This window comes from Natator depressus, chromosome 1 (genome assembly GCF_965152275.1).
Source record: "Natator depressus isolate rNatDep1 chromosome 1, rNatDep2.hap1, whole genome shotgun sequence".
Taxonomy (NCBI): domain Eukaryota; kingdom Metazoa; phylum Chordata; order Testudines; family Cheloniidae; genus Natator; species Natator depressus.
Window position 1 is genome coordinate 194,805,286 of NC_134234.1, and position 14,379 is coordinate 194,819,664.

The 14,379-nt window shown below is 43.9% G+C and overlaps 1 protein-coding gene across 1 annotated transcript in view; it reads right to left on the bottom strand.

Annotated features, from left to right (window-relative positions):
* TMEM45A (transmembrane protein 45A) overlaps window positions 1-1,226 on the bottom strand; it is a 30,671-nt gene extending 29,445 nt beyond the window's left edge. The window contains exon 1 of the mRNA XM_074947229.1: window positions 918-1,226. The gene's annotated coding sequence lies outside the window, so the exon portion shown is untranslated. The remainder of the gene's footprint in view (window positions 1-917) is intronic.
* Between the last annotated feature and the right edge of the window lie 13,153 nt (window positions 1,227-14,379).

Below are 14,379 nucleotides of genomic sequence, written 5' to 3' on the forward strand. Positions count from 1 at the left end.
ATAAGTGATGGTTATTAAATTCCAATTCAATTCTTTCAGCTAGAAACTGAAGACGAAACACAGATTTCTCTCAACCTGAAAGACCCAAGAATGAGGGAGAAAGGTAAACAGTGCCAGCCACTTAAAACTAAGTAGGATTTGTTTCATTGATATCCATAATATTTTCAGCAGCCTCCATTTCATGATTCAGAATTGCTGATGTAAATGATTTATAGTAACTGAAGTAAGAAGTGACCCACGCTTTAAATGGAATAGTTCAGAATATTTATGCATTTAAAATGAAGCGCATTATTATAGAATCCCATAAAAAAGTAAGAGATATGTAGTATCTGAATGTACTCTAGACTGAGTGTCAGTACCGCTTGCCTATAACAGACACATTGCACAGGTCATAAATGAGGGTGCTCTGCTATCCCTCAGTTCTCCTGCTATGCACTTCTCATTTTTCAGCAGAGGATCTCAACAAAAGTTAAGGATGTCGATTAGTCCTCAGAGCAACTACCCAGAGCCAGGAATAGTACCCAAGAATCTAGGAAACAAAACTCCTAGTCCTTTGCTCTAACCACTAGTCCACACTAGTCTGATTAATCAGGGGTGGCTTGTTTGAAAGTGTTTGTACAAGGGAGAGAATGCAAGACACTAGTCTAGAGTAAGGAAGGCAGTGTTTGAGAGCACACGTTGCTGGATGCAACCCTCCTCCTCGAAAGAAATGCTGCCCACCCAGCAGACAGCACACCAGGATTTAAAAGCAAATAATTTGGGGGATGCATGCAGGGAACACCGTTACAGCCGCTCAAATGCTTTTAAGTCGGAGGCTCTCGTGCAGGGGCCGGCGGCATCTGCTTTGAGGCACGGACTGATTTCTTCCCTCCCCACAGCCGGTACAAAGTTTTAACATATATTAAGCAACCCCTTACCTATCTTGGTCTGTTTCTTTGCAATTTCTTCCTCCCGCTGTCTTGCCCGTTTAAACTTGAAGTGAGACCAATCTGCGGCTGTTGCCTTGCTCTCCAGCCACCTTTACCGTCCAGCTGTGCGCCGAGTCCCCGCCGCCTCCCATCTCCGAGTGGGAGTGAAACATGAACACCCCCTTCCCCCGCGTCCTCTTCGCAGCACGTAGAGAACGCCTCAAATTGTCGTCTGCAGAGGATGCGGGCCCCCCCGCCCCACCGCAGCTGCCCAGCTGTCCCTCAGCTGGCTGCACCGCTGGCCGCTAAAGTCCAGCGCCGCCTGTCTGCACCGCCCCCCGATTGCCTTTCATTGGGAGCGCTGCCTTCTCGGCGCCTTCCCATGGGCTCCCGGCGCCGTCAGTCTCTGGGCTCCCGGGCCGGCGTGCAGCGGTCCGGCCAGCCGCCCTCTGCAGGGGGAGGGCGGGACGGCGGAGGCTGGAGTGATGTGGCACTGAGCGGCGGGGAGGGGGGAGCGTCTGGGCAGGGGCGCCTCTCTGGGATCTTGAATGTGTGCAGAGAGCCAATCCCAGACTGCGGGCTCACGGCACGGTCTCTGCCCCCCGGGCTCAGACATGGAAACTGGCAGGCTCACTCCTTTGCAGTTGTTAAGGGGATGATGGATTTTGCAGGGCGTTTCAATCGGACACTAGTCCTGTATCTCTTTCATTTGTATTTTACTCATAGGTATGGCCACAGGGGGCCCAATAAGGGGGCCTAGCCTAGCCCAACCTCCAAGACCTACCAGCCTTTTGGTGCCTCCCTTTCAAACCACTGCAAGATTTAGCAATTCTCACTGCTGGTTGCACCTTTGCCGTCGTTTGAATAGTCACAGGTTGGCAGCGCCTAGCACAGTTTAAGTGCCTCAGGCAGCTCTGTTTTGGGGTCAGCTCAGTTACTAGTCCTGGTCTACACTACCGAGGTAGGTCAACGCAAGGCAACTTACGTCAGCCTAACTCTGTAAGCGTCTACACTAAAATGTCGCTCCCACCGACATAACTTGCTTGCTATGCTGACCTAATAACTCCACCTCCATGAGAGGCGTAGCGCTTAGTTTGACATAGTTATGTTGATGCAGTATCAGTGTAGACACTGTGTTGATTACATCAACTGTTGCTGCCTTTTAGAAACCATCCCACAATGCCTGTCCGACTGACAGTTGGGGCTTGTCTACACTACCGCGCGGGGTCTATCTAAGAGACTCAACTTCAGCTGCGTGAATAGTATAGCTGAAGTCAACATACGTAGATCTACTTACCACGGTGTCTTCACTGTGGTAAGTCGACAGCTGACGCTCTCCCGTCGACTCCGCTTGCGCTTCTTGTTCTGGTGGAGTACCGGAGTCGATGGGAGAGCGCTCAGCCTATAGATGTCTATATTAGACGCGATAAATCAACCCTCGCTGGATCGATCGCTGCCCGCAGATCTGGCGGGTGGTGTAGACAAGCCCTTAGATTTGTGCAAGTGCTCCTGGTGAGGATGCGCTCCAACAACACTAGAAGCACAGTGTGGACATACAAAAGTGATTTAATTACTGCGGTGGCTGTATGTCAATGTAACTTAGGTTGACATAATTTTGTAGTGTAGACATTCCCTAAGAGATGCTTTCTTTTCACAGCTGGCTTTTTTCCAAAGTAAAATGGAATATAGCACAAAAATGACACTTTCTTGCAACTGTCACCTCTCCTGTCAACCTGTGGAACTCATTGCCAGGGTACGTTGTGAAGGCCAAAACTATAATGGGGCTCAAAAAATAATTAGATAAGTTCATGGAGGCTCAATCCATCAATGGCTATTAGCCAAGATGGTCAGGGATGCAACCCCATGCTGTGGATATGCCTAAACAGCGAGTGGACAACAGGATGGATCACTTGATGATTACCTGTTCTGTTCATTCCCTCTGAAGCACGTGGCATTGGCCATTGTCACCAGACAGGATACTGGGCTAGATGGACCATTGATCTGACCCAGTATCGCCGTTCTTTTGTTCCTATCCCCCCATTCACTCTGCTTAATTAGCTAGAAAAGTGACTTTGTTTATAATAGAAGTGCCTTTTCTAGATCATAAAGATCTTTACAAAAGTAGGCAAGTGTTATTGTGCCCATTTTACAGAGGAGGAAACTGAGGCACAGAAAGATTAGATGACTTATCCATGGTCACACAGAAAATATATGGCAGAGCCAGGAATAGAACCCAGAAATTATTATAAACTGAAAAGGCTGTTAACAGCATAATAATACATTATACTATAAAGGATACCTTACACTATTTGCACAATATCAGCTGGCAGAGACTATCAACACAGTTCAAAAGTCTTAAACAGAGGGAGTTTCTCTTTGCAAGTGTTGCCCAGGAAATTCTGGTAAACAGGTATTTTAAAAAGTCCCTGCTTAGAGCCAGCAACACACAAGCTGGAGTGGCCATCCCTCTCCTCCAAGGCTCCCGGAATAGCCTATGATGCTAATCTCACCTCTTCTGCCTACTAAATTATCTGTTTTATGGGGCTTTCCAGAATAAATCCTTGCACCCCTAAAACTGCCCTCATTCAAGTTCTCTGCCTCTAAACCTTATTAAGAACCCCAACCCTTCCTATTTGTGGGTGGGTTTAAGATATTTGGGGAGAAGGTTAACGCTATACAGATTCATCCTGGATCTAGCAGACATTCTATTACACGCTTCTGTTTGATTTTGTGCCTATGATTGTCCCTGTATCCTTTTGAGGGCTAAATCCATACCGACCTCTCTAGTATACTACTATGAATATGCTTGCTTGCATATAATATTGTATAAGTAGTTGCTGCAGGTGCCTTTTATACAATTTTATTTGGCAAATGGAGTTGCCCTTCCAAACTGCATAGTGATATGAGCATTTACCAGAACTCCCACCTCACTCTAAGCAGAGTTTCAAGTTGTCCACAGTTTCAAATGAGGGGCAAGTCTGCCATGTGCAGTCAGAATTTAATAAAAGGTATCAACCTATAAGTGAGAATACAGTGTTAATTGTCTTCCCCCAGGTCATCTAATCAAACCACAATATAAGTTGGCAAATCTGTTGAGAGTACACGACAGCTGGATCCAACCTGTATGGCATCCAGACCTGTTTTCTGGTCACAAGGTACTTCTTTAGCAGTTTGTTTTAAAACTGACAGCAGAGTGCTTCTCATGTAATGATACTGTCTCTGCCTAATGGATATCCTTCTGCTGCTGGGGAGTTTTCAGGCAGGCTAAGCTGCTTCAATCTGAGTGCACTTACCTCATCTGTTTACCAGTTGTCTGATGTGTTTGTGTTGGCAGCAGTGATCTCTGCCCTTCTGGGATTCACCATCTTCATCTTTACACTCACCTCTTTTCTTTTCCTTTTAAGCAAAGTGTTTCCCCCTGTGAGAATACTCTAACCAGCCGGGCAGCAAAGGATTCTGCACCCCTAGGGGAGTCTGAATGCTCTTGTGGTATGTGTTACTGTAAAAACCAAAAAGTAAACAAGAATATCCTGTAGCGTCTTTAGTGCAGAGGTAGTCAATTATTTTTTGTCAAGGTCCAGATTTCTTGGTCAAGGTATAGTCAAGGTCCAGACACCAGGAAAAATTTAAAAAAATAAATAATGATAATAATATATAAATTAAAAGGTTTGGGAGTCCATTCAAAAGCATCTGGCGGTCTGGATTTGGCCCATGGTCTGCCTATTGACTACCCCTGCTTTAAGGTCTAAGGACTAGGAGACAACAGGGCTTCCCTTAGCCAAAGTAGGAATATGATTGTTTTAGCTAAGTCCAAAGAAAGGTCAAAAGCACAACTAATTTCAGCCAGGTGCGGGAGGCCCAATGCTTCTTAGCTCTCCTCTCAGTTACAACTAACCCCAGAACACAGGGTGCACACCTTCCTCTTATACAGTGTGATGGCAGGGAATTAATTCCACACAGTTGCTCCAACCTTGCTACACCTCCCTCCACCCCAAAATCCTGTACTCACAGAAGGCAACCGTATTTCTTTCTCTAGCTAGAGGGATAGGTAAGCTCATTTCTGCCAACCTCTGAATGGGTTATATACTCATCATGATCATATTTGGTTAAATGAAGCAACAACAATTGTTTAAAATTTTTCTCACTTAAAAGAAGAATCCAGGGTAACATAAGACGTATTCTGTTAAATAACTACAAAGAAGGACAAATTCTTTCAAGACAGTTTAAGCATGTAAAATCTACTATATAGGTAGAAAATACTTGTAGGAGTTGGACTAGACAACCTAACTTGTTCAAGATTATCCTCTACAATACAATAAAAAGTGTAAAATAATGTGACTGGTTATTAAGGCCATGTGACTAATTTGTAGGGAGTAATTTAGTGGATGAATTTCACCTTTTTTCTGCTTGCAGAATGTCGACAACATGATAGTGAATCCTTCCAGTGAACTGGTTATTCAAACTTGTCTGACTTTTGTTTTGGTTTGGCTTTTTTCTGATTTTTAACTTCATGGTATGAAGAGTTCTGTGCAAGTATTCAGAATGTGAACTGCATGGGTTAGGTCTGATTATGATAGCATATTATACTGTTTCTGTTCCCTCATTGGATGGCTATGCAATCAGACTATGTACCTTCTCCAGTATGGTAAATCCTATTAATTCCATGTGATTCCAACTATCAGATTTCCCTTTCTCAAATGCCCTTAAAATAAAAAGTGTGGATTATAAAATGGAAGAGCAAGCTACTCAGCCATATGGAGCTTCACTTCCCACTATGAAAGTGTCCAGTTTGGTACTGATGAGACTTCAGCTTAAAGGAGTCTTATCTGGACAGTGTACAAGAACATAAAAAGGAAGCAGATTTTTCTCAGTGAAATGCCAATATAAACACTGAAAATTAATGAACGCAAATTGAACTTCATTTCTGTTGGCTGTAGCTTGTATTACACATGGGTCAGAAGCATACAAATTATTAGAAGTAGAAAAATTGTACAACATTGTGAAAATGGTGTGTTCTCTCTCTCTCTCTCTCTCTCATGCTTGAGATTTGATTTAGATCAAAATTAAAAAGTTTAGTGATCTCCACACAACCTAGCCTCCCATGACAGTTTACCAGCATCACAGCCCAGTCACACAGCCTTTACTTCACTGGATTTTTTGCTACAGTAACACAACCTAAATTGATATGCTCCCAGTTCTCGTGCCCACCATCAGAGTAGCAGCTGGGAAGAGAAAATGCAGAGAAAGTCCTCATTCTGGGTGCACATTTTACAAAAATGTGATCATGTAATTAAAGATGGTATTATAATACAGTACATACATACAAAGGTATTATAATACAGTACATACATACATACATACAACCATGTTATGGTTGGCAAGGCAATTTCAGTTTAGGCATTTCCTCAGTTTGCAACCTTAATGTTATTTTAACCGTATTTTTATGATGCAGTTTCGTTTTCATCAGTGTTTTCTCCAGCCAGCTTTACCTCTGACTCACTAGCTGTCCTCAGCACGTACTTTTGGTGAGTCAGGAAAGCAGGCTGGCCAGAAGGGATATTGAGACGATATGAGATGTGTGTGAGCAGGGACCCAGACAGAGAAAGCAGGACCTGAAGGTTATACGAGGTTGAGTAGTGATTTGGAGAACATCAGGGAGGTTCCATCTGTGTGTGCGTAGCAGAGTAAAAATACTTTTGGGGGAGGGCCAGAGTAGTATTGTAACTGTGCAGGTAGCCATGGATGGACAGAGTGCTATGTCTGTACGTAGGCACAGCAAAGGCTTCTCATGGTACTGCCACTAGAGCTGGGCAAATAATGGATGGTTCCGTTCACTGGCGATTTAAATAAAATGTGGTGAGGTCCACCTGAAAACAATTTTTCAAACATTTTGGTGAATCAAAAAGGAAAAAAAAATGTTTGGGGTCATTTTTTTGGTTTTGACAAAATGAAAAATTGCAAAGCTTTTAGATTAAAAGTTATTTTGAGCTGCAAAATCAAAACATTTCTGAAGTATCAAAATGTTAGTGAATGTTGTGTTTGTTTGATGATGACAGTTTGGCAAAGCCAAGATGAATTCACAGAATGCTTGTCACCGAACCTGCCTTTTTTTTCACCAAAAAGTGGTAACATAAAAAAAGTAACCCAGCTCTAGCTGCCACCTCAGCTCCCCAACATACCAGTGCAGCAATGCCATTGACAGCCGTTTAGTGCTAATGCCTCAGAGCAGAGGCTGGTGCTGCACTTGTCTTCCCTGCCCCCCAGCCCCCAAGCACTAGGCAACAATGCCAAAGGAGCCAGGTTTCTGCATAGGTGCATTAGAGAGATTCCCCTACTGCTGAAGGGGTAAGTGCATAGGGGAACAGAGGTGGTGGTGTTGAAGAATCCCTTAAAAAGGCCTATCCCTCTGTCAAGGTTCCTTCCCCACTCTGAACTCTAGGATACAGATGTGGGGACCAGCATGAAAAACCCCCTAAGCTTATTTTGACCAGCTTAGGTTAAAACTTCCCCAAGGTACAAACTATTTTACCCTTTGTCCCTGGACTTTATTGCTGCCACCACCAAGCGTCTAACAAATATAACAGGGAAAGAGCCCACTTGGAAACATCTTTCCATGCAAAATCCCCCCAAGCCCTACACCCCCTTTCCTGGGGAAGGCTTGATAAAAATCCTCACCAATTTGCATTGGTGAACACAGACCCAAACCCTTGGATCTTAAGAACAAGGAAAAAGCAATCAGGTTCTTAAAAGAAGAATTTTAATTGAAGAAAAAGTAAAAGAATCACCTCTGTAAAATCAGGATGGTAAATACCTTACAGGGTAGTCAGATTCAAAACATTAAGAATCCCTCTAGGCAAAACCTTAAGTTACAAAAAGGCACAAAAACAGGAATATACATTCCATTCAGCACAACTTATTTTCTCAGCCATTTAAACAAAACAGAATCTAACGCATATCTAACTAGATAGCTTATTAACCCTTTACAGGAGTTCTGACCTGCATTCCTGCTCTGGTCCCAGCAAAAGCCACACACAGACAGAGAGAACCCTTTGTTTCCCCGCCCTCCAGCTTTGAAAGAATCTTGTCTCCTCATTGGTCATTTTGGTCAGGTGCCAGCGAGGTTATCTTTCGCTTCTTAACCCTTTACAGGTGAAAGGGTTTTTCCTCTGGCCAGGAGGGATTTAAAGGTGGTTAGCCGTCCCTTTATGACATCCTCAAAACTGAGGCACAGGGCATCCCCCTGCTGAACGAACAAGGTGTGAGTACTAACTTTGGGGTGAGTGAGTTTGTTTGGCTGTTTGTGTTTTTCTTTCTCTTTCAGGTTATTTCAGTTACTGGGTCAGTTGGGATTGTGTGTCTGGGGACTGTTTGAGCCTTTGTTCCCTGGATCATCCTTGATCATCTTTGATCAGCCTCAGTCAGCCTTGTGATCACCCTCTCCCTGTGTGATTAACGAGGGGGTAGGGCTGAGCTAGGAGAGAATGCCTTAAAAGCCAGAGGCAAAGCGACCAAGGGGAGCTAGCCAACAGGAGAGTTTGAGAGGGAGTTGTAGTTGTCATATAGTCACTATGGATAGGAAGGGCCGCATTGCCAGTGCCAACGCTGCTCCTGTCTCCTCCACCTGCGCCTGTATCCAGACAAAGAACCTAACCATGGATGCCTCTACCCAGATCCTGGTGTAGATTTGCAGAGACTGCAGCCTGCATTTCCCACTCACAGAAAGCCAAGCTGGGGGGACCATCCAATGCGAAAGGTGCCTCCTGGTGGAATCTCTCAGGAAGCAGGTGGGAGAGCTACAGGAAGAGGTGGCTAGGCTGAGGAGCATCCAGAGAATTTACATGGAGACATCAAAGGCTGAGGAAGCTATCCAGCTACAGAGGATTGCTATCACACCACCAGGGGAGGAGGATGTGGCTATGTCATAGGGAGGACACTGGCAGCTGGTTACTTCTGGCAGCAGGCAGCGTTCCACTCCAACTCCCAACTCATCCACCATGGGTGATGGAAACCGATATGCTGCCCTGGCAATGAGGGATGAGGAATTACCCCCAGAGGAGGAGGAGAAGCCATGTACCCCCAAGTCTGGAAGGATCGTAGCCACCATTCCCAGGAGGAAACGTAGGGTAGTGGTGGTTGGTGACTCTCTTCTGAGAGGGACAGAGGCACCCATCTGTCACCCTGACATGGCATCCTGGGAGGTATGCTGCCTGCCAGGGGCCCATATCCGAGACATTATGGAGGGATAGTCGAGGATCATCCGGCCCTCTGACTACTACCCCATGCTACTCCTCCATGTCAGCAATAATGATACTGCGAAGTATGACCCTCAGCAAATTAGAAGTGACTACAGAGCTCTGGGAGTATGGGTGAAGGAGTTGGGCACGCAGGTGGTCGTCTCTTCGATCTTTCCGGTCAAGGGTAGGGGCCCTGGCAGAGACAGATGCATCCTGGAGATGAATGCCTGGCTGCAAAGATAGTATCACCAGAAGGGTTTTGGCTTCCTTGACCATGGGATGCTGTTCCAGGAAGAAGGACTGCTAAGCAGAGATGGGGTCCACCTATCGAGGAAGGGGAAGAGCATATTTGGATACAGACTGGCTAACCTAGTGAGGAGGGCTTTAAACTAGGTTCACAGGGGGCAGATGACCAAAGCCCACATGTAAGTCAAGAACGTGGAGACCTGGGAGAAGGTTTGAAATTTGCGGGGAGCATGGGCTGTTCTAGCAGGGATAAAGGAGAGACAAGACAGAACTGTGAGGGGGGGCAGTAGAATCAAATCAGTATCTTAGATGTCTGTATACTAATGCAAGAAGTCTGGGGAATAAGCAGGAAGAACCCAAAATGCTAGTAAATAAACACAACCATGACATCGTTGGCATCACAGAGACATGGTGGGATAATACACATGACTGGAATATTGGTATAGACAGGTACAGCTTCCTCAGGAAGGGCAGATGGAAAAAGGGAGGAGGTGTTGCCCTATATATTAAAAATGTATATACTAGGACTGAGGTTGGATAGAAATAGGAGACAGATTTGTTGAAAGTCTCTGGGTAAGGATAAAAGGGGTAAAAAACAAGGGTGATGTCATGGTAGGAGTCTACTACAGACCACCTAACCAGGAAGAAGAGGTGGATGCGGCTTTTTTAAAAACAGCTAACAAAATGATCCAAAGCACAGGACTTGGTGGTGATGGGGGACTTCAACTACCCAGACATCTGTTGGGAAAATAACACAGCAGGGCACAGATTATCCAACAAGTTCTTGGAATGTATTGGAGACAATTTTTTATTTCAGGAGGTAGAGACGGCTACTAGGGGAGAGGCTGTTCTAGACTTGATTTTGACAAATAGAAAGGAACTGGTTGAGAATTTGAAATTGGAAGGCAGCTTGAGTGAAAGTGATCATGAAGTGAAAGAGTTCATGATTCTAAGGAATGGTAGGAGGGAGAATAGCAAAATAAAGACAGTGGATTTCAAGAAGGCAGACCTTGGCAAACTCAGGGAACTGGTAGGTAAGATCCCATGGGAGGCAAGTCTAAGGGGAAAAACAATAAAAGACAGTTGGCAGTTTTTCAAAGAGACATTATTAAGGGCACAAGAGGAAACTATCCCACTGCATAGGAAAGATAGGAAGTATGGCAAGAGACCACCCTGTCTTAACCAGGAGATCTTCAATGATCTAAAAATCAAAAAAGAATCCTAGAAAAAGTGGAAACTAGGTCAAATTACAAAGGATGAATATAAACAAATAACACAAGTATGTAGAGACAAAATTAGAAAGGCCAAGGCACAAAACAAGATCAAACTAGCTAGAGACATAAAGGGTAACCAAAAAAAAAAAACATTCTACAAATACATTAGAAGCAAGAGGAAGACCAAGGACAGGGTAGGCCTGTTACTCAATGGGTTGGTGGGAGGGAGGGGGAGAGAATAATAACAGAAAATGTGGAAATGGCAGAGGTGCTTAATGACTTCTCTGTTTCGGTTTTCACCAAGAAGGTTAGTAGTGATTGGACATCTAACACAGTGAATGCCAGTAAAAATGAGGTAGGATCAGAAGAGGCTAAAATAGGGAAAGAACAAGTTAAGAATTACTTGGACAAATCAGATGTCTTCAAGTCAGCAGGCCCTGATGCAATGTATCCTAGAATACTCGAGGAGATATCTGTGTCATTAGCAATTATTTCTGGAAAGTCATGGAAGATGGGAGAGATTCCAGAAGACTAGAAAAGAGCAAATATAGTGCCCATTTATAAAAAGGGAAATAAGGACAACCCAGGGAATTACAGACCAGTCAGCTTAACTTCTGTACCCAGAAAGATAATGGAGCAAATAATTAAGCAATCAATTTGCAAACATCTAGAAGATAATAAGGTGATAAGTAACAGTCAGCATGGATTTATCAAAAACAAATCATGTCAAACCAACCTGATATTTTTCTTTGACAGGGTAACAAGCCTTGTGGATAGGGGGGAAGTGGTAGACATGGTATATCTTGACTTTAGGAATGCTTTTGATACTGTCTCGCATGACTGTGTCATACACAAACTAGGGAAATGCAACCTAGATGGAGCTACTATAAGATGGGTGCAAAACTGGTTGGAAAACCATTCCCAGAGAGTTGTTATCAGTGGTTCACAGACATGCTGGAAGGGCATAACTAGTGGGGTCCCGCAGGGATTAGTTCTGGATCTGGTTCTATTCAATATCTTCATCAATGATTTAGATAATGGCATACAGAGTACACTTATAAAGTTTGCGAGCTATATCAAGCTGGGAGGGGTCTCAAGTGCTTTGGAGGATAGGATTAAAATTCAAAATGATCTGGGCAAAATGGAGAAATGGTCTGAAGTAAATAGGATGAAATTCAATAAGGAAAAATGCAAAGTACCCCACTTAGGAAGGAACAATCAGTTGCACACGTACAAAATGGGAAATGATTGCCTAGGAAGTAGTACTGCAGAAAGGGATCTGGGGGTCATAGTGAACCACAAGCTAAATATGAGTCAACAGTGTAACGCTGTTGGAAAAAGAGCAAACACCATTCTGGGATGTATTAGCAGGAATGTTGTAAGCAAAACACGAGAAGTAATTCTTCCAGTGTACTCTACACTTATTAGACCTCAGCTGGAGTATTGTCCAGTTCTGGGCGCCACATTTCAGGAAAGATGTGGGCAAATTGGAAAGAGTCCAGAGAAGAGCAACAAAAATTATTAAAGGTCTAGAAAACCTGATTTATGAGGGAATATTGAAAAAATTGGGTTTGTTTAGTCTGGAAAAGAAAAAAAACTGAGAGGGGACATGATAACAGTTTTCAAGTATGTAAAAGGTTGTTACAAGGAGGAGGAAGAAAAATTGTTTTTCTTAACCTCTGAGGATAGGACAAGAAGCAATGGGCTTAAATTGCAGCCAGGGAGGCTTAGGTTGGACATTAGGAAAAATTTCCTAACTGTCAGGGTGGTTAAGCACTGATTAAGCATTGGAATAAATTGCCTAGGGAGGTTGCAGAATCCCCATCATTGGAGACTTTTAAGAACAGGTTAGAAAAACACCTGTCAGGGATGGTCTAGATAATTAGTCCTGCCACAAGTACAGGGGACTGGACTAGATGACCTGTCGAGGTCCCTTCCAGGTCTATGATTCTATGATTCCATGCAAGCCTCTTCCTCTCAGAGGCTCCTATACTCTCCCATCTTACTCCATAATATGGTCCCTGAAAGCAGGGCCCTGCTTCCCATCACACTTCAAACAAGACTCCAGGGTCTTCAAGCCCTTCCCGAAGTGATTCCTCACAGGTTCTCCTCTGTCCACACTGGACACCACAACCTCTCACATATTTACCTCTCCTTGATTCTGACCTGTTCACTTGAATCATTTCCCAGAGACAAGCCACCCTAGGATCCTGGGTTCCTCACATGAGCTCTCCAGCCAAGCCTGCTCCCCAGGCTCAGTCCCACTTCAACTTCCTCCCAGCCAAAACAGGGCTGGTGTTTGCAACAGATTATCTCCTGAAAGCAGGCCAGTCTATCCAAGTCTCAGTTTATTCTGCAACAGTGAGTCAGTGCTAACTCACTTAACTCTTTCTTTTCCAGAATTAAAGTCACTGCTCACAGGGTCGGTATGTTAGGCACACTGCCAGCATATTACTGTCCACTCTCCGCACAGTTCCTTCTCTCTACTATGTACCCCCCTTTGCAAATTTAGTTGTTTCAGCATTTCCCTCTGTCTCTGTGTTAGTATGTATCAACACTGATTCATGTACACAGGGATACATGTACACAGGGATACATAGAAAAATACTGTATTAGGTAACTCAAATACAGGGAAAAAGAAAAGGAGTACTTGTGGCACCTTAGAGACTAACCAATTTATCTGAGCATAAGCTTTTGTGAGCTACAGCTCACTTCATCCAATGTACTCCTTTTCTTTTTGCGAATACAGACTAACACGGCTGCTACTCTGAAACCTGTCAAATACAGGGGTATAAGCAGCAGTTTAAGATTACAGCACGATAGGGAAATAGGAGGAATGGTAGGAACTATGATGAGACCATGTTTTGAAGTGAGAAAATTAGGGGAATAGGGGAAGCAGGACTATGCAGGGAAATATGGAGGCAATTGGACTAGTAGTGCAAGTGTGTGGGGTCCCAGCAGGCAAAGCAGAGAAGGGGCCTGAGAGATGTGTGGGGTATCTTATCTATCTATCTATTTCATTGTTGACACCTGTTCCATATGAATAGTTGTCAATGTAGATACTTATTAAGAAAATTGAGAAATCCCTGCTCCCTCCCCCCGAAAAAACCAAAGCAAAAAATATTCATTAACTATAAGTGAATGTGGCTAGGTTGCATATCCCACCAATGCTCACTGTAAAAAGGAAATAAGCAGTGTAGTTATTCACTTTGTCTACAGTTCACTCACACTGTGACCCGCTACTATAGATGGATGCACCTGCTCAGTGACACAACTTGGGTAAAAGATGGAGATAATCTCTTTCTTAAAGGAAAGGGGATAGACCAACTTTTTGGGAACTACTGCTTCTGAAGTTGCATTTCTGCATCTAAGGACAAAATTGGGTTTTCTACATCTAACAATATAAAAGAAAGATATTTCTTTACTGGGAGAAAAATTTATATCGCCATACTACAGAGAAGAATGAACTTCATTGCCTTATGACATCACCAGTGATAAAACAATGCAGCTGATGCAACACCCTATGACCTTTATCACTGGTGCTATAACAGCCTAGGTTTTTCAGCATGTCTTCTGGTTAATAAAGTTTGGTGATGGAATTTTAAGCCTTGCAATGCCCTGGAATAATAGGTATGACTAGTGCTCATTTTACAGATTGTCTAAATAGGCCCAGAGAGGTGAAATGGCCAGACCAAAGTCATTCAGCTGGTGAGTGGCAGAGCTAGGAATAAAAGCCATGACTCCTGATGCTCAGGTCCCCGCTCCAAAAAAGTCCCC